This window comes from Pleurodeles waltl, chromosome 4_2, assembly GCF_031143425.1.
Source record: "Pleurodeles waltl isolate 20211129_DDA chromosome 4_2, aPleWal1.hap1.20221129, whole genome shotgun sequence".
NCBI classification, from domain to species: Eukaryota; Metazoa; Chordata; class Amphibia; order Caudata; family Salamandridae; genus Pleurodeles; species Pleurodeles waltl.
In genome coordinates, this window is record NC_090443.1 from 518,894,563 (window position 1) to 518,913,606 (window position 19,044).

General features: G+C 42.0%; 1 protein-coding gene across 1 annotated transcript in view; it reads left to right on the forward strand.

Annotated features, from left to right (window-relative positions):
* LOC138293038 (flavin-containing monooxygenase 3-like) overlaps positions 1–19,044 on the forward strand; it is a 267,968-nt gene that overhangs the window by 29,315 nt on the left and 219,609 nt on the right. The gene's annotated exons all lie outside the window — the stretch shown is intronic.

Consider the following 19,044-nt stretch of genomic DNA (forward strand, 5'->3'; position numbering starts at 1 on the left):
TAAGCTGGGTTAAAAAATATTGTCGCTCAATTTTGTGGATCTACAGCTTGTTAAAAATAACATGTTGCTATAATTATCTCCTTTCTGCTGATCACTTATTTGTTTTGGAAAATCAGACCTGAAGACAGTAAAGCCAGTTCAATTGTTCCTTGTTTAAACTGTAGCTGTAATTATGCTCAATGGCATGCTTTCACCATGGCTTGTGGCTCTGGCAGCAGACACTGTGACTTAGAATGCAACTGTAATAAGTTATTACAGTTGATCATCTAATACATTTCTGTATTACAGGTGACTATAGATGTTAGAACATGGTTGTAATTAGAACATTAGAGACATGCTTTTATAGAGGGATAACAGCTCGTATGTATTATATATAATATAATCCTCTTCATTCCACTGAGTATCTGTCAGTAGCACACTTACAATGCATGCCTTCAAATTGTAAGCATCGTAAGGCATTGACCTTTACAACACATTGTAATAGGATTTACCATGCAATCACAGTGGTATTGACACGTGTGTGTGTAGTCACTGAAAAAAGCAAAAGTTAAAGTAATGTTATGCTTAGTTGAATTTGTCAGTGACAGCATTAAAAATGTGTACTCAAAAAAACACAGAAATGTACCAGTTATAGTTGGCAGAGCTAACTATAACTATGCACTGCTTATGACCTCACATATCACATCACTCATGATATGTTCTATAACATCTTTATGACATCACTGAGGATATCCCAAATGACATCATTGATGACATCACTGATGACATAATTCAAGCTTCTTTTGTACTTATTACTCTATAAACTAGTATGGGATTAGAGCCCTGGAAATAAGTACTAAATAGATTCATTTAATGAAGCATCATTAATGCCATCACAGAACTTCCTTAGGTGTAGCAAGCATGTGCTATGTACACCATTGACCTTATACAATACACTTCATACGTAGCCTAGTTCACATTAACAATCAACAACAGATATATGAAAACCCCTCATTACACCCGATGTTCAATATGTATACAACTGTTCAAGAAAATCCATGTTTCCGAAGATACTCAATGTGTTTTCCAAAATTATTAGCCTATTAAGGATAGCTTTTATCTGTATCAAACCCCTCAGAGTCACTGAACCTACTTTGAGAAATGACGTTGATATGAGAAGAAAAGTGGGTACTGTAAACAGTGTTCACTCTGTGGAGACAGTTTACTCTGTACTATCCTGTTTGCAGACATTGAAACTCCTATGACAAAAACACTACAGAGAATTTAAAAAGTATGTAATAGGAAAACTGTACACTCTATGAAACACTGGTCAAACGCACACACCCTGCCCTTATGGAATGAGGCCCTAGGGGATGGTTTCCCTGGGGGATATAAAAGCAAGGGGAGGGGAAATGCATCACAATCTCCTTACACTGCCCCTATATGTTTATTTTTTAACTTAAGGACAAGGGACTAAGGGCCTTATTATGACCTTGACGGAGGAGTTTCCTCCATCACAAATGTGACGGATATCCGTTCCGTCGTATTACGATCCTCATTGAATATAATAGGATCATAATATGGCGGACGGGATATCCACCACATTTGTGATGGAGGAAACCTCTCCGTCAAGGTCGTAATAAGGCCCAATGTCCCCAAGTCCTAAAAATGGCTGCTAGTAAACATTTTCTCATGTTGCTGGCAACCAAGCAAAGTGCTCACTCCTGCCGGAGTCTGACTCCCGTGGGACCAGGATGGTCCAAGGGAAAAAAAGCTTCCTGCACCAATCAGAACACTCTAATTTTTAATTGGTGCTCCTGTGAGACACTTGCAAGCCTCTAGCATATTCAATTGTCTGGATATACAAATATTTTTTAATCTTAGTTTCTCAAAAACTACTGAATGGATTTACATCAAATCACAGAAAGCCCAATATGCGGTCCAAGATCTAGCTCAGAGCAAATTTGGTGCAGTTCTGTACTTAAAGAAGTCTACAGAAAATGCATGGGGATTTTATGTTTTGGGACCCCCTTTTTTTCTTGACCTACACTTGACGGATCACTCCAAAACGTTCCATGCAGAAACTAGGCAAAAAGAGCACTTTTTTGGAAAGTTTTGTGGAGATTCATCAAAAACGTATTAGAAACACATAAAACACATCTCCAATGGAAACGCTGACCTGATTATAACTATGCCACTAATTTATTTTATTTGGTGGAAACCCCCTTTTTTAACCCTCCCCAAGCCCTCTCTCTATAAGAATATATGTGTGTGTGTGTTTTTAAATATATATATAACAAGGATGAAGAACTTCATGTCCATACTGGATGAGTGCATAATATCCAGTAAAGGGAGAATTGGGTTAGTGTTATACAAATTGGTAGTTTTTAAGTTTTATAGTTTTAACTCAGTTAGTGAAGTCATGTGGTGACTCCTCCTAAAAGGGAGACAAGGAACGGTATAAATAATGATGTATTGTCCTATAGGTTAATTTTGAGGTTGGGAGGGGCAATGATGCCCATCAGGGAGAAATAGATGAATTAGGTAATTAGAAATGTATAATTTACAGAGAGGAGCAATGCATATGGGATACAAAGAAGAAGGGGAAGAAAAAGGAAAGGAGAAAAAAAAGAGATTTCTTCTATGTCTATTAATTAGACTAGTGGTTATTTAAAGAGTAAGATGGGTCACATGTCTTGAACACTTGGAGGGCCATGAGGAAGACCGTGATGGTTGAAACGCGTCGCCCTAAACCTGTGATTCCTTGAGGTTTTTGAATTTATATGGAATTTCTGACATAAATAAAGGACAGTAAACTGCATGGAGTGCCGTCGTTTGAATCTTATGTGAAGCATATTTAGAATGGGTCCTGTGCCCATTGTTTGAGCACCCACTTCGTCAGGCGAGCACAGGAAGAATAACAGGACACGCTTGGATATATATACATATATATATATATATATATATATATGTATATAAATATATATATATATATATATTCTCTTGCTGCTATCCTTTTACATTTATCCCCTACTACCCCGTACCATTACCCATCCCTGAAGTCTAAAAACTGCAGTAAAACCCTGACTACCTCACACCTTTACCATCCTTGATGCCTAAAACAACCATTAAAACACTAGTTAATACCCAATCCTCCTGGCCTCCCTACAACCCTAAAAACCCCTTACTACCCCATAAGCTTGCTAATCTCTGAACCATAAAAAAAACCTTAAAACCCCTAGCAACCTGTACACTAGCCCATCCATGAACCCTAAAAACCCTTTATTAACCCATCCCTTGCCCATTCCTGTTCCATAAATATCCCCTGACAACCCCTACAGCATTGCACTCTTAATAATGCCTGAAATCTAAAAATCCTCACTACCCATACACCTACCCACCACTGAATTCTAACCCTAAAAACCCTTTAAAACCCTTTCCACCAAGAACCCTTACTCATTTAATAATCCTTAAATCTCCATCTTTTTTAAAATACTACCTAATAATTATCCCATTAAATAAATACTTACCTACATCGTAAAGTACCACATGGTTAAGTACCAAAAAAGGCCTGTGTGGTAGTCACCTGCATGATAATGATATGCATTATAACAACATGCAGGGTACAGACCATGGAGTGAAGACTTTCCATTTCCTGGGTAAAGACTTTGCCCAGGTCTACTGAGATTCACCATCCTACTACCGCCTCTCCCAGATGTCCACAGATCTGAGGGAGCTGGGTTTTGCTTTATTTGAGCTGGTGGTTGCAAGTGGGGCCCACCAGCACTCATTTTTGGGGACCAGCACTTATTTTTCCTCAACAGACTCTGATCTAGAGCAAGAGAGAGGAAAACAAAATTAGAGGAAAAATGAGGACGAGAAAGATGGAAAAACAGTGACAAAGAGGGAAAGTTAAAATTAAAAAGAACCTTCAACAATGAGATAAAGAAACAGCAAATGTATCGCAGTGGATTAAAGTGACATCAGGTGGATTCAAAACTTGCAGTCTTGTTTTTTGGCACCTGAACCTTTGCTAGCTCTGGTCATGGACTTCTGAATAAAACATTAAGCCTCATCACTTATTATTTTACAAGTTAAGCACTGGAGGTAGGAAAAGGTGGGCTGCATGTTCCCTCCACCAAGGTGGACATTCCCCTTTCAAGTATACCACTAAACAAACCAAAAAGTCAGACATATGACAGCAACCATTGATCCCCCCATGACACTCAACTCATTATCTGGTGATCCTGTGTGTCTTCAAATACTGAATTAAAGCTATAAAGAATAAGTGTGCTGAACCGCTGAAATCACTAAGGCTCTCATTATAACTTTGGCGGTAACTGCCGCCTACCACCACAGCGTCAGCCGCCAACATGCCGCCGCTGTGGCTACCAGCCGTCTACGGGTATTATGACCATCGAAAGGCCAGATGGCTAGCGGAATACTGCCGACACTCATGGCGGCGGATGGCGGTAAGTCAGCGCTGCTGACAGCAGCACCGCCACGCCAGCAAAACACTGCTGACCGTATCATGACCGATGATACGGCCTGGCAGTGTTTTGCTGGCGGACGCTGCTGCCGACAGCAGCGCCGCAGCCCGTCTCCAGCCAGAGGACCCCCTGCAAGCAGGTAAGTCGGGTTCTCTGACAGGAGAGGGGGTGGGGGTGTTGTGTGTATGTGGGGGGTGGGTGTATGTGGGATGTGTGTGTGTGTATGTGGGGGGTGTGTATGTTTTGGTATGCGTGCATGCAGGTGTGAATCGCTTTGAATGACTGCCTGAATGACTGAATGTGAGTGTATGTTGTGTGTTGTGAATGTGTGTATGCAACAAAGTATCTTGGTGTGTGTTGTGGTGTGTGGGTATGTATGTGTGCATGCGTGGGTGGTGGTGGGTATGCATGTGTGCATGTGTGTATATGGGTGCGCGTGTGGGTGTGTACATGTGTCGGGGCGGGAGAGAGAGGGGTAGGGCAGGGGAGGACTCTGGGGAGGGGGCGGGGGAGACCCCTATCAGTGCCAGGGGAGGGATTCCCTGTCACTGATAGTGCTTACCGCCATGGTTTTCGTGGCAGAAAGATTGGCATGAAAACCATGGCAGTAGGCCGGGTCGTAATCCAGAGAGTGGGTTTGTGACAGGCACCGGGCTGAAGACCGAAGTCTCCAGCCCAGCAGTCATTACCACCCTGGCGGTCGGTGTGTTAAAGTGGCTGTCTGTGATGGCGGTTACTGCCAGGGTCAAAATCCCATTTTTTTTGCCGCTGGCCTGTTGGCGGTGTTAACGCCGCTTTAACACCGACTGCCAGGGTTGTAATGAGGGCCTAAATGTATAAACAGAAGGGGTATTCCCAGATAAATTTAGACATCTTCATAAAAAACACAGCAGGGGAGCATTTTCATAATAATCAGACTAACTCCATAGCAGAGATATCCATTGTTGCTCGTGCAGAACTGGAACGAAGCAAGGTAATCGGAGATATCCACTGACTATGTGAATGTCCCCTAATCAGTTTCATTAAATGCAAATTAATCTCTTCTAGCTATCCTTCAAATCTGACTTGACTGTGGCCCTCATGGACTAATATTAGACACACCTGATCTAAATGTATGGCTTAAACGGAAGTTGCTAGGCAGCAGACTAGAGATCAAGTTTTACAAGTAGCAATTTCCCATGGTACAGGGGACATTTTTCACATTATAAAACTTAATTAAAGGGACAGTACTGTCCCCAATGCCTTTGATTACTGATGGCAATTGATCAGAATGACAGCAATAGTGGAAGTGGCATCACAAGCTAATTGACAATGACATCACAGGAAGAGACATAAAATAATGGAAGATTATAGGAACTGACATCACATAACAAACATATTAATTCAATGCTTGTTTTCTTGGTTGTTACTTGCAAAAGGTGATTTAGCAATACACTTGTAACACATTGTATCCCTGAGCTCAATTTACCTGATGTAGCTTTCATAATTTGCAAAACATGCCGTTTAGAAGAGGGATCTTCATATTGATTGTTAGGAAATCAATGATAGCTATGAGGAGGCTGGCAGTCCCAATCAAGGGCAGAAAATTAGCAACTGATCTCTCTGGCAAACAAGATTGGCAACCTACCTTTTCCTGAACCTAATCAAGGCTAGCATTGTTATTAGCTCGTCCTCTCGATGTCTTTGGAAGAGTTTTCTTGATGTGGCGCTGGAGCCTACTGCTTCCAATAGTGTCCTCTAACTCCAGAAGGAACGCAAGGAGCAAGGAGGCAGATTGAAGACAACTTCAGCTCCTTAAAGGAAGAAATGTGATTACAGCAAAAACCTCTAAAGATTCAGGCAGGCCAATACAACAGCCTTCAGGAGCAAAGAAAAATGTTGCTGAAGAAAAAACAGAAGATAAGCGGCTTTTCGAGTAAGCAACAAGAGGGAACAATGTTGCAAAGTAAGCAACAAGAGGGAGCAATGTTGCAATACATCAAACTGCAGATTGTTCTCCTTTATATGAGGAAAACACAAAAAAGCTTGACTTGGAACAGAAAATGTAGAAACAGTAATCAATATCTTAGATAGAGATGAATCTTTAAAGGAAATGACTTTGAAAACTGTTTTCCCAGCAGAAAACCTGGTATTGACTGTGATATTTTACAGCAGTATAGATAAGAACTCAAGATCCTCCAATCAACGATGAACACCACTTTAGCATAGATTCCAGCCCTTCTTCACAGATTTACAACAAGAAAGGTAGAAGGAAAAACTCTAAATTCAAGAAAGCTTGTTCCCTCAATTCAGACCATACTTAATAATGTATCATACCTGTGTGGTCCGGAGATTAGATGGCAGGCACATTAGAAAATATCCTGTCAAAATTGTATTAATGTGGGCCTTACAGCATATTCTTCGATCATAAATAATTTCCAAATACAAATGTTCTCTAAATTCTTTAAGGACCTCTACACTGAAATTAGCAGAAAGATATGGCCTTTCTCCCAAAAGTAAACATATTGTTTTAATTGAATTAGTAGTTAATCCAGTCTCTTGAGCATACTCCTTTTATTAGAGCTTCTGTTAATATTTAAAAAAATTATGTTATACAATTCCATGCCAAAACTTTTGTATAGAGGAAGGAAGACCTAATACATATATTCTGCATATGCCTGGGCTTGCTAGAACTCCAAAAGAGATTTCTTAAGACGTTGTTCATTGATAGAGCTATCAGCAGGAGAGCCATTGTAGCTTGCTTTAACACACACATGACCCCAGCTAAAATGCAACCTTGCCAAGTTCCTGAAACACGTCAGCTAGCCTGTAAGCTACTCAAGTTCTCAAATAGCCTCTAACGACATTCCTTCCCCCACCTTAACAGAGGTATCTTTTAACGATTTATGAATTTTAACCTTAGAATTTTCAACAATCATCTAATGTTTTTAATGTGATTTGTATCATAACTCTAATCCTCCTTTTTCTTAGAGAGGGTTTACCATGTAACTTGGCAAAATTGTTATGGTTTTAACCAACTGAAACAATAAAATGTATTGTTATCGTTGTATATTGTTTTCAATTTTTTTGGGGCGTTCTTAATACTTCCAAAATTAAAAGACAATAGTAAGGTGTCTGACCTTATCATTTTTGCTTCCGAGGACCATGAAGAGGAAGAGAGCGAGTTATAAGATATGTCATATCTGGGCACAAGACACATAAAGGATGGGGCTCAGGGAAACTTTGAATGGAAAAAACCTGACACCACCCAGTTAAAGAATACTTTAAAAACTCAAAATCTGAAATTCCTGTAGTAAAGGCAGTACAATCTATGAAACTCTTAGAAAATGCTTAACTGAAGCATAGAGTCTATAAACACTGCAATCCCAATGGAACCCGAAGAAAGAGGACAACATTATCCAAATACGTGAGTACTTATATATATCTCACGGCGTGCTTTGGTGCAAATATTTTGCCTTTTGTAACTCAAGTGGAATATCCACAATTAAAAAGTTCTAACACACGGCAGGACTATCCCCCCACTCCACCCGCTGTCTAATCCTTTCGGCATGATGAGCTTGTATAAAAGAAAGCTAAAAGAAAACTAAAAGATTTCTCTGCGTAATTTTTTGCTGCATTTTTAACATCTGCTCAGAGCAGGCGTTAAAAAGGGGTATGCCATTGTTTTCAATGGATGCTTATGTACTGTTCTCGTCTGGGGCCGGCCAAAGGCACATGCGCAGTAGGCTCTCTCCAGCCCGGTACTGTGTTGCCAGGCTGGAGAGAGCCTGCACAGGGCTCCCAGTCTACCTGGGAGCGCCCTGGCTGGGTGCTCCCTGCCAATCCTACAGCTGCTTTGAGCAGCGTCAGGATTGGCCACAGGGCAGGCTGGGAGCCTGTGCCTGCAGCCTGGAGTGACGACGAGGGAAAGAGGAGCGGTGCAGCGGCAACAGAGGAGGTACGTTTTTATTATTATTTTTATATTATTATTAAATGTTGCCACCCCGCACCCACCCTGCCCCTTTAGAGGTCAGCGAGCCGTGACTGGTTATGGATTAAACAGCACAGTAGTTGATGTTGCGTCATTCTGAGATTTCTTTTTTGGAAGGGCATAGTACCTTCACAGGTCAGAGTATTTGTTTTGCAGTGTTATATAGTGTACAATTGTCCCCAGGAACTAGATTATGTTAGGTATTTTAATTTGGGTCTGGGGATATTAAGTGGTTCACCAAGAATCACAGTTCCATCCTGGCCAGTCGAGCTTCATGCCGAAAAGATTTGATTTTGATTCAGTGGGTTGGGAATATTTTTTTGCTGCTGCCTAAGCTAAGCTTTGGCTCCAGATTTATTAGTTATATAGAGCTGTTCTACTCAGCTCTGACAGTGCAGGTTCATGTGGGTGTGCATGTCTGACGCCATCCCAATGCAGAGTCGAATGCATCAGAGATGCTGGTTGTCGTCCTACGCTTGGCTCTTGATGTTGACTCATTGGTGGAATGACTGAGGATAGATGCCCAGATGAAAGGATTTGAATGAGTCAATAATGTCCTGCACACTCCCATGAAGCCTTGGGTGGGATTAATGCAAATCCTAGTAGATGGGTTCTGTTATTTGTGAGTGCACATGACTTATAATCAACAGCAGGCCTGGGATCAGTATTTACAACCCACAGTTAGATAGAGTGGCGAAACTTTAGGCTCTGGTCTGTGCTCCCCTTTACTTTCTGGGACGTTCAACAATATTTAACATGTTAGCACTGGCAAGCTTGCTCTACCAGCTCTACCAGCTCAAGAACTTCCCAAACCCCATTCTCAAAGCTTTCTTCAGTCATTTTACAGAGGTTTCATTGGAATCAGCAGCCCTGTAGGTTTGCATTGAACAAGTGTTTTGTGTCCACCTTTGAGGGAAGCATAGCAACACCCGATTCCAATGGTTTTGAATGAAGGGTTGTTTCGATGGGTGTGCAGGCCTGGCCAATGCATCTGAGGGGTAGGCAATGTCTAGGACATATATTTCCTATCTTCAGCTTGGGGGGGCACCTCCGCAGACCCTCCTTCTAGCCACACAGGTGGTGCTAAGATTTGGGAAGAAACACTTAAGGCTCCTGGTTGGTCCTGCACCCGATCAAAAAGACAGCTCTGTGGAACACCAATCGGCTTCACTAGGTGATGGAACTATGGGGCTTTGCACTGTGGGACCTTATTGCCATCTGAAAACTCGGGATCTTATGAAAGCAATCACAGTCAAATCATTTTCAGACCTACAAGAGAAATATGACCTGTGCCATCGCCAGATCTATGGTTACCTGCAAATCAGACACGCGCTAACCCCCTACATCATGAACCTGGAGGATATTCCAGGTCCTATACCACTAGAAGTCAAAGTGATACTTGAGGAGCTAAAAGATAATCCTCATATAAAAACTACTTGTAGTCAACACCTCAGATCCTTTCAATCACCTACACAACAAATGGGCTCAGATTCTGGGCCTCATCTCTGAGGATGATTGGCACGAAAACTTGGGATCCTCACGGATGACCACAATAGCTGTCTAATTCTGTGCTATACAACTGAAATATCTTCACGGTAAGAAACATTTATTTCAGGATATGTTTTCTGCCTTAAACAGATTGGAACATTTGAAATGCAAATCTCTGAATGTTGTTTTTGTTCTTAGCCTTATAAAATGCCAATAAAAGTTTTATAAAAAAACTGACCTTGAAAAGGATCCCTTTTGGGTTTTATATTCTTGTCCTTATTTTCACATAAACAATGTTCAGATTCTCAACAATGTCTGTAAAATCCTTTGAGGTAAACCACATCAGTGAACCAGTCCTTGTTTACATTTGACATGTTTTACTCATTCCTACATGCCTTATTTTTTTCCAAACATTGCATTTCTGTAGATTTGTGCATGTGGCATATGACTCTTGTATTTGTCATACTGTGAAGGGAGTTGCCAACAGGTTTCTTGGAATGTTTAAGTTGTAGCTGGATGTTTATGACGGGCAGAACTGAGAGCTCCAAAGTTTGCCAAGAACAACAAACAAGATACAGTACGGGCTTGGCTTAATCACAGGAACCTTGAGCGCTTTGAACTTTCAATAAATGCCAAGTCACTTGGATTCACTCTGGGCACTTACCTCACCCTCAAGGAACACACTTCCAAAATACAAAGACGGCCTGGTACCAGTTCTTTTTTCTACAGAAAGGCAGACCACTGCTTAAAACCACTTCAGAACTGCTATTCAAGCCAGAGAATCTGGATGGTGTTAATGCTATGATCAATGGCCTCCCAGACTCCACACTGGAAACCTTTAGGGGCATCCTATGAGACACAGCACATCACATCCAAGACCTGAAGAAATATGATTGTATCATTCCTATTGTGGCAGAACTGCATTGGCGCCCATTGCCGGTTTGCACCATCTTCAAAACCATCAGCATCTTTTACAGTCCCATCCAACCAGCACTTCCTCTTAATTTGCAGACAAGCTCAGCATTTCTGGTGGTACTCTAAACACTCTCAATCAGGACACCATCAAACTGCAGACTATAAGTGTAAAGAATTAAAATCAAGACAGTAGGCCTTTTATATCTACACTCACAGGAACTGAAACAACATCTCCATATCCACCAGGACCACCCCAACACTGCTCTGGTTTAAGAAAGAGCTGAAGAGTCACCTCTTTAAAGAACACTTCATGAAAATGCATTAATCTTGCACAAGCCAGCTTCCCCTCTTATTACTCGTTGACTTTATGTGTGTCTTTGACCATGTACATAGGTCTGCTGTCTTTTGGCTAGATTCTCACTGTAGAGGTACCTTAAACATACATGAAACTGAAGAAAGTTCAAGTTTCTCACAGTGACTGCCACTGGGTCATAAGGTTGTTCAGACTTCATGCATGTCCAGTTCTTGGTCTTTCTGCAGAGTGCAAAAGAGAAATGGCCACATATGTGCAATTGTAGATGGGAATCTATGGAAAAGTGTGTTAAGGAGGTACAGAGCTGTTATGATATTGATGGCAGCAAAAGAGAAAAATTCAGTGATTGTAGGTGAGATAATCTGACTTTCTGCATAATGTAGTCAACCATGCCCACTATTTTGGTCCTGTCCTGCTGAATAACCCTACGTGGTCTGACCATGATTAAGTAATACACACATGTGAATGAGCTAGTCATAGCACTAGGTATCCATTCTGCCTGTGAGGCTGCAGTGAAGTTTAATTCTCAAAATTGCCTTTTTGCCACCCTCAGACTGGTTGTGATGTGCCATCCCCAGACTGGTTGTGATCTGTTTATTTGTGTGTGCTGTTTAACTTTCCTACATTTTTGTGCCTGACTAGAGAGTGCTTAGATGTCTGGCAGGCCCTACTTAATGAATTATTTAAAAAATGCAATGAAAAGTGCTAGGTACACTGAGTGGCTTTTGAGTCACTGATATTGCTGTAGCTAAAGATGTTGCTTTGCTCTGGGATTTTCTTGCTACGTCAGCTGGGGGCAATGCACACAAAGTTGTCCAATGATTGCCCTTACAAAAAGCCAAACATATTGGATTTGCCAAAGTTCATTATTATTAACATTAAGTAAAAACTCATGCATGAAGTTTTATTAATAAATAATTTTATATTTCCTCCTACCAGCTGACTTTTTTTATTTTCAGGTTGTGAACTGGTAGTGACAAGCGTAGACACTTTACACATCACATAAAATAAACCCACTAATCTAAAAGCAAGAAAGAGTGCTTTAGTAAAAACAGAACATGTTATGCTTTGGAATAATCATGCTAGGATATCACTAGGACCAATACCACCATCTGCACCACTACTACCAGGACCCACACCGTCGAAACCATCACAAATATTGCCATTACTACCACCACCAATGTTATCATCTCTATCACCAATATCACCAAAAAATACCACCACAGTCACCAACAGCAGCACCAATATTACCAATAACACATTACCACTAACACCACCACCAGTACCACACCATTACTAACACACCATTAATACTAATACCCATACCACCAACACCATTAATACCAATACCACTAAATCACCACTCCCACTACCAAGACCACTAATACAGCCGTCACCAATACCTATAATACCAGCACCATCAATACCACTACCAAAAATGTCACTCTACTACTACTAATACCAATACCAATTCCCACCACCATAATACTAATACCAAGAATTCCATTACCACCAATACTGCATCACCACTACCACCTGTCAATACCTCCATTAATACTATCACCATCACCAGTGCCTCCACCATCAATACCAATATTGCCATCTAAAACAACCAATACCATCACCAGCAACACCACTACCCATGCCACTAACAAGCAATGTTGAAGCCAAAAATGGCTGGCTTCAATGTGCTAGCGCATGGATGTACATTTCCTCCTGCCTGTGTTTGCATGCATTGCTATATTAAATCCAGACCTGTTAGTTTTGTCAATATGTGATTATATTTGTTTAAGCCGAGTTTGTACTTTTGTTCATGAACATGGAAAAGGCATCATAGATTGTGCAAAGTGCTACTCCTGGAGACAAACATGTTTTGATCCTTGTGGATGAGGTCTGGCAAAATGTGGGCGTTTCTAGTGGATAATCTCTTTCCCAAGAACATATTACCTGTCCCTAAAATAGCAAAGGGGCGATGTGACGCAATGTCAGTAGTGGCTCAGTGGGGTTTGGGAAGAGAGACTAACATGAACTCCCGAAGTGAGGGTGGCAATTGGCCTAGCTGGAGGGCCTTGTTGCACGAGAATGTAAAAAAATGAACGTACTGTAGTATGGGGAGGCATTCAAGGCCTTTGGTTTTGTTCCAGGGCAAGAACAGGCCAGCCTGTTTGGCATCTCCTGGAGTTATGACCATGTCCAGTGCATTCCAGGTAGTTGTATTGATGTTATGGAATAGAAGGTGTTCCAGGAACACAGTAATGGCGTCACTGTAGTCCTCACTAGGCATTTTATACATTTGGGAGTAATCATGTGGAAAGCTGAGAGAATGTCATGTTGCTTGCGGACTACCGCTACTCAAGGGAAGTGGAGTTTGAGGATGGGGATCTCCCTTTGCTCCTGGCAAATCAGACAGGCAAGCAGACGGCCCGATTTATTGCCCTCCACATGAGTTTTAGCTGCATATGCAGTAAATTTGAAGCAGCGTAAATGCTCTAAAAGAGAGGTGTATTGGCGCTTAGCCTCCTTCAAAGCAGTGAGGCAGGAAGAATCATGTTCAACTTGATGCTCCAACTGGGGCAGGCACTGCTCAGCCTTTCAGTTCTCCCCGTCCACCATGCATCTGACCCCAACCATCCCCTGAACTCAAACACCACAGGTGACAGCCTTGAGTGCATCCAACTCAAATAGTCTGTTGGAGGTGGTGCCATCGTTTTCAGTGAAGAAATTACAAATGTGAGAGGCCTGGGAGTCCCAGAAGGCTGGGTCCTCCAAACATTCCCGAAGCAAACGAGGATGGGGGTGAGTGCTTCTGCAAAGCAAATCAACTGTGTGGGCATCATGATCGGAAACTACCAGAACTAAATAGTCAGCAGTTTGTAGGGAGTGTGTGAGTGCTTGGGAGTATAGCATATGGCCTAATTGGTCGTATAAGTTGTGTGGCGGGGAAGAGAAGGAGTAAACCCAAGTTGTAGGGTGGAGGACTCTCCAATCATCTACTAGTGCCCAATGTCACACCCAATCCACAAACCTGTTCGTCTGGATGTGAGGAGAAGAATGCAGAAGGGGTGGGTGAGAACAGTCTAGTTGAACATCAAGGATACAGTTGCAATCTCTTCCCAAGATCCAGGGAAGGTGGTTCTTTTGGGATAGAAGACCAGAAAGCTTTCTCCAGAAAGCATCTTGGTCAGTATTGGGAGTGTATATGCTCCCAAGCTACACTAGGAGTTCATTGTTGCAGCCCTCCAAAAAAAACAGCATCTGGGACCCTCAATTATAGTGCTGAGCAGCTGAAAAGGGGTCCCCGTGTGAACCCATGTTAATGCGCGACTGGTGAATGCCGAGTATGTTGTAGCGTAAATAGAACCTCACCATCGTTTTTGGAATCAGGGCAATAGCTGCAAGGTAGTGTGTCTCTCTTGAGGGAAGACTATGTGAGGGCAGTGCTGTTTAAGGTAAGAGTCAATGGAGTAGTAATGGTGTGCAGTATGCATGCCCTTAACATTAAGGGTGAGGGATCTAGAGGAGATTTTGTGTGCTATTATAGTAGCAGCAGGCTATGAGGGTAGGAGAACAGCATGTCATGTGGTTGTGACATGCGTTGGTGTGCCCCCAGGCCACGTCCCTGTGTGAGTAATATCGCATGTGCGCTGCATGCCTCTGTGGTGCTTAATTGGGGATATCGCAGGATAGGGGAGGGACAGGTAACTTTAAACAAAGAGAGCCTCCTGCAACAGGCAGAATGCCCAAACTGGGAGTTGTGGAATACAAATCTTATGTGGGGGGGCTCATGGAGTGGAGTATGAGTGGGCACAGCATGGTACCCTATAAATGATAAGATAATGCAGCAGGGCCCCTACAGTGTAGATGTATTGTACTGTATTGTAATAGTATTTATATAGCGCTTACTACCCCTGATGAGACATCAAAGCGCTTTTCGGCGAGTAGCACGCTACTGCGGAACCCAAGAGGATTTAATGGTGGATTACTATAGAGAAATATGAGTTCAGTTTTAGTATTATTATGAGTTAAGTTGAGCAGAGGATATGTGAGTTTGTTAGTTGGATTAACTAGAGTAATGGAGGGATAGAGGAGGGAAGAATCCAGAAGTGTTAATTGGGAGTTTATAGTAATAGGATGAGGTTTTGGATGAGTAAAGGAGAGATGGAAGAGGGAAGAGTCTGTGGAAAGGGTTAGGGAAATCATAGTAGCAGGAGGGGTTTTAGATAAGTCAAAGGTGAGATGAACGAGGGAGAATTTAATAGGGCTGTTTAGGAGATCATGGTAGTAAACTGAGGTTTGGGTGAGCTAGATGTGGAAGAGGAAGGAATAGCTTAAGCAGGGTTATTTGGGAGAGGAAAGTAGTAGAATGGGTTTTTGATGATTCAGAGTGGGTATGGAGGATAGATTGATAGAGACATGACATGGTGATGGGTAGCCGAAGTAAAGCTTAAAAGAGAGTAAATTTATATTATTTTTATTTATTAATAATTTTATTTATATATAGATACATTTTTTAATCACTATTTTTCTGTTTCTTTAATGTATTTATTCATTATTTTTTTACTTTAATTTACTATTTATAATTTGAATTTTATTTATAGATTTTATTGTATTTATTTTTATTTACGTTTTCTCTAGTACAGTAAGACTAGAGTAATAAATAAATAGATATGTAAATCCATAGTGAGGAAATATATGTTCATGGAGTACAATAATGGGTATAATAATATGAGAAGAAACATAGGGGGTCATTCAGACCTTGGCGGACGGCGGAGGCCGTCCGCCAAGGTACCGCCGACAAATGACCGCACTGCGGTCAAAAGACCGCGGCGGCCATTCAAACATTTCCGCTGGGCCGGCGGGCGCTCTCCAAAAGAGCGCCCGCCGGCCCAGCGGAAATGCCCCTGCAACGTGGACGCCGGCTCAGAATTGAGCCGGCGTAGTTGCAGGGGTGCGACGGGTGCAGTTGCACCCGTCGCGTATTTCAGTGTCTGCAAAGCAGACACTGAAATACTTTGTGGGGCCCTCTTACGGGGGCCCCTGCAGTGCCCATGCCATTGGCATGGGCACTGCAGGGGCCCCCAGGGGCCCTGCGGCACCCCCTACCGCCATCCTGTTCATGGCGGGTTTCCCGCCATGAACAGGATGGCGGTAGGGGGTGTCTGAATCCCCGCTCCGCCGCCATGGAGGATTCAATGGGGCAGCGGTAAACCGGCGGGAGACCGCCGGTTTACCCTTTCTGACCGCGGCTGAACCGCCGCGGTCAGAATGTCCTTGGGAGCACCGCCAGCCTGTTGGCGGTGCTCCCGTGGTCGGTGACCCTGGCGGTCACCGGCCGCCAGGGTCAGAATGACCCCCATAGTATTGTATAAACACAGACTTTCAAGATTTGTAATATTTGAAGTTCATTAAGAAGTGTACTTTTCTAACATTTATTTATCTTTGCTCAATTTTTGAACAGTGAAATGCTTATGATAATAAAACATTTGATCAGTGTGATATAAAAACGAGAGCCGGAATTCATAAGTATCTAATATAACAACTTATCTAGGAGCTATGCACTGACCTATGAACATGTTAAGCATAGAGTAACATGCACATACATATGTGTATATATATATATATATATATATATATATATATAATATACACACACACACACACACACAAACATACACACATGCATACACACACATATATATATATATATATATATATATATATATATATATATATATATATATATATATATCCAAACCAAGCAGCTCCACTACAGAGCCAGGGGCACTCTTGGATTCCACTTCCTCACCCCAGCATGACGCGTTTCGGCAAAATGCCTTCTTCCGATGCCGGTAATTACAGGACACACGCCCACAAGTGTTTTAATATGTTTTTACTCCTCCTTCAATTCATTCATGATTACAAACAGACTTCATTTCCCATAATGCACCAAGCTGGATATGCTGCCATTCTGATTTTTCTTAATTGTTTTTACACAGTCCCAATCATATTTTCTCTCAGTGGATTGTAATACCAAGACCATTTTGGTATTGGGCACTTAGCTGTACTGTAGTGGCAAGTGCATTCCCAGCCTCCATCTCTCTCTTACTCAAATTTCAAAACGTGTGTGTGTCCCTTTATCAGTAGTTCTAATGATCCATTTCACCATGTCACATCTCACCCCTGAGACTCCTCACACAGCCTGGAAACGCCGATTATTGTAATCTACCCCGTTACATGTAAGTCATGTCCTGTCTCTGCAGCAGGCATGTGTTTGAAAAGGGGACAATGGTATTTCAGGTAGCAAACAAAAGTACATTCACCCAAATGCTGCTCATTGTTACCGAACTCTATCAGGTGGGTGCCTCCTTTGTGCAAGCAGCACTGCACGTAGTTAATGTCCACACCAAGCAGCTCCACTACAGAGCCAGGGGCACTCTTGGATTCCACTTCCTCACCCCAGCATGATGCTTTTCGGCGAAGTGCCTTCTTCAGATGCCGGTAATTACAGGACACACGCCCACAAGTGTTCAAATACGTATTTACTCCTCCTTCAATTCATTCATGATTACGTAGTTAATGTCCACACCAAGCAGCTCCAATACAGAACCAGGGGCACTCTTGGATTCCACTTCCTCACCCCAGCATGATGCTTTTCGGCGAAGTGCCTTCTTCCGATGCCGGTAATTACAGGACACACGCCCACAAGTGTTTAAATACATTTTTACTCCTCCTTCAATTCATTCATGATTACAAACAGACTTCATTTCCCATAATGCACCAAGCTGGATATGCTACCACTCTGATTTTTCTTAATTGTTTTTACACAGTTCCAATCATATTTTCTCTCAGTGGATTGTAATACCAAGAACATTTTCGATTTGGGCACTTAGCTGTACTGTAGTGGCAAGTGCATTCCCAGCCTCCATCTCTCTCTTACTCAAATTTCAAAACATGCGTGTCTCCCTTTATCAGTAGTTCTAATGATCCATTTCACCTTGCCACATCTCACCCCTGAGACTCCTCACGCAGCCTGGAAACGCCAATTATTGTAATCTGCACCAATTCATGTAAATCATGTATACATTCATATACATATACATATACATAGTTAACCGTGAGTAAATATACATTTGTTAAACAAGTTTAAAGAGTATGTGTGTAATTTCTTATTATGACATAGAAGCCATACCATATTTCCTAAAGAACTATACAGATCTTGGATATACACATAATCAGATTAAAAATCTGCTGCAGCCCATGCGATACCTAGATAGTATGTGATGGAAGCTTGAAATAATGATTGTGACTTTTGTTTGAGGCAATGTGAAGACTGTGCATAGTCACTGGGTATTGTGCTGGCCCTTGGCTGACCTGGGCATTTTGAGCCGTGTCTTGGCATGTGGGCCTCTATGTAGGCATGTGGGAATGTGTCCATGCTGGCCTTGGTAGAGTACTGCGACAAGCCTTACATATCTAGTTGGCTCTACTGCCATAACATTGTGCAGTGATAGCATATCGTGGCATACTTCATTATATATGTGTGGTAGAAAAGTAAAAAAAAATCTGCTTTAGAAACCTAAACTGTTGCGTTAATTTATTCATCTTGTACTTATTGTTTAATTTTTCATTTACTGTTGGATTTTTGAGTTCAGCAGGATCTCTACCTTTGTGCCATTATGTCAAAGATTATGTGACAATACTCTCTGTAAAATCACAAGGATCAAAGGCCATGTAATGTCCCTTCCTGTGACGTCCATCTGCGGCTGACGTCTGATACCCCTTGCCTTTCCGTTAATCGACATCCGTGCTTAGGTTTCTTTTACATTGTGTTCCACGTTTATTGCTGGTCAAATTCTGCTAGTTATCTAACTCAGGCCCATAGAGGCAGG